The following is a 2,529-nucleotide window of genomic DNA, read 5'->3' as shown; positions in this document are numbered from 1 at the left end:
TGCATTTAGTATATTCATGCCATGCCTTGTATTGCTATGATATGTTCCTGTAGTATGTTGTTTGCTTGCTCTAAACATAGCTTCCTGATGTTGTTTTTGGCATGTTAGTAATTTCTCTAAGTCTGTGAAGCTGATATCTTTTGCACTTTTGCCATGCTTGTTTGAACCTGTTCTAGTGTGATTTAGCCGTAGCTCAGTGTTCATGTTTTGTCAAGCATCTTGAGTACAACACTTCCATAGGCCTTGTTGATATGTTGGGGGTGCAGTAGCTTAGTTTTTTTGTTGCATTCTATATGGCATCGTGCTGTTAATCGCAGAATTGTGCCATTCTTGTTTTACTTGCCATTTGCAAACCGTGCCTCCGTTTCTGCTGATCTTTATATCAATTTCGACCAAAATCATCTCATATTTCCAGCGGCACACTTGGTTTGCCAAGTTTATGCCTTTTTCATCTTTTTCCTTCCGGAGCACGCATATGCATTGCATATCATGTCTTTCATATCATGCCATGTTTTGCATCATGTTGCTTTTGCATTGCACCGTGATTGATTGTTGGTCATTTGCTTGTGTTCTTGCCTTGGGTAGAGCTGGGAGATGAGTACGTGATCGAGGAACCTGTTGAGTATGCTAACGAGGATCAAGCATTCGTCAACTCTGAGAACTTTGCAGGCAAGATGATCGTACACTCGAAATCACTTCTATCTTTGCTTGCTAGTTGTTCGCTCTCTTGCTATGCCGCGCTACCTACCACTTGCTACATCATGCTTACCATATTGCCATGTCAAGCCTCTAACCCACCTTTCCTAGCAAACCGTTGTTTGACTATGTTACCGCTTTTGCTCAACCCCTCTTATAGCGTTGCTAGTTGCAGGTGAAGATGAAGTTTGTTCCATGTTGGAACATGGATATTGTTGGGATATCATTATTATCTCTTATTTACTTTAATGCACCTATATACTTGGTAAAGGGTGGAAGGCTCGGCCTTATGACTGTTGTGTTGTTCCACTCTTGCCGCCCTAGTTTCCGTCATACCGGTGTTATGTTCCTTGATTTTGCGTTCCTTACATGGTTGGGTGTTATTGGAACCCCTTGACAGTTTGCTTTGAATAAAACTCCTCCAGCAAGGCCCAACCTTGGTTTTACCATTTGCCTACCTACCACCATATACCTTCCCTTGGGTTCTACAGACTCAAGGGTCATCTTTATTTCAACCCCCCCGGGCCAGTGCTCCTCTGAGTGTTGGTCCGAACCGAGTAGACTGCGGGGCCACCTCGGGGCAACTTGAGGGTTGGTTTTACTCGTAGGGTGTCTCATCCGGTGTGCCCTGAGAACAAGATACGTGCGACTCCTATCTGGATTTGTTGGCACATTGGGCGGCTTTGCTGGTCTTGTTTTACCATTGTTGAAATGTTTTGTAACCGGGATTCCGAGTCTGATCAGGTCTTCCTGGGAGAAGGAAAATCCTTCGTTGACCGTGAGAGCTTGTGATGGGCTAAGTTGGGACACCCCTGCAGGGTTAGAACTTTAGAAAGCCGTGCCCGCGGTTATGGGCAGATGAGAATTTGTTAATATCCGGTTGTAGAGAACTTGACACTTAACTTAATTAAAATGAATCAACCGCATGTGTAGCCGTGATGGTCTCTTTTCGGTGGAGTCCGGGAAGTGAACACGGCCTTGTGTTATGCTTGAGCGTAAGTAGCTTCAGGATCACTTCTTGATCACTTATAGTTTCTCGACCGTGCGTTGCTTCTCTTCTCGCTCTCTTTTGCGTAAGTTACCCACCATATATGCTTAGTGCTTTGCTGCAGCTCCACCTCACTACGCTTTCCTACCCTTAAGCTTAAATAGTCTTGATCTCGCGGGTGTGAGATTGCTAAGTCCCCGTGACTCACAGATACTTCCAAATAGATGCAGGTGCCGATGATGCCAGTGCAGGGGACGCTACCGAACTCAAGTGTGAGTTCGACGAGGATTCAGGCCGTTACTATGTTTCTTTTTCGGACGATCAGTAGAGGAGCCCAGTTGGGACGATCGGGGATCTAGCATTTGGGGTTGTGTTTCTTTGTTTTGGTTCCGTAGTTGGACCTTGATTGTATTCTGGATGATGTATGACTATTTATGTATTGTGTGAAGTGGCGATTGTAAGCCGACTCTTTATCCCTTCTCATTCAGTACATGGGATGTGTAAAGATTACCCCTCTTGCGACAGACCTACCATGCGGCTATGCCTCTAAGTCGTTCCCCAACACGTGGGAGATATAGCCGCATTGTGGGTGTTATAGTGAGTAGGGATTGCCATGCAACGAATGCACTAGAGCTATAAGTATATGAAAGCTCAACAAAAGAAACTAAGTGGGTGTGCATCCAACTTGCTTGCTCATGAAGACCTAGGGAATTTTGAGGAAGCCCATCATTGGAATATACAAGCCAAGTTCTATAATGAGAAATTCCCACTAGTATATGAAAGTTATAACATAGGAGACTCTCTATCACGAAGATCATGGTGCTACTTTGAAGCACAAGTGTGGA

This window comes from Triticum urartu, chromosome 7, assembly GCF_003073215.2.
Source record: "Triticum urartu cultivar G1812 chromosome 7, Tu2.1, whole genome shotgun sequence".
Classification (NCBI taxonomy): Eukaryota; Viridiplantae; Streptophyta; class Magnoliopsida; order Poales; family Poaceae; genus Triticum; species Triticum urartu.
This window is presented reverse-complemented; position numbering follows the sequence as displayed.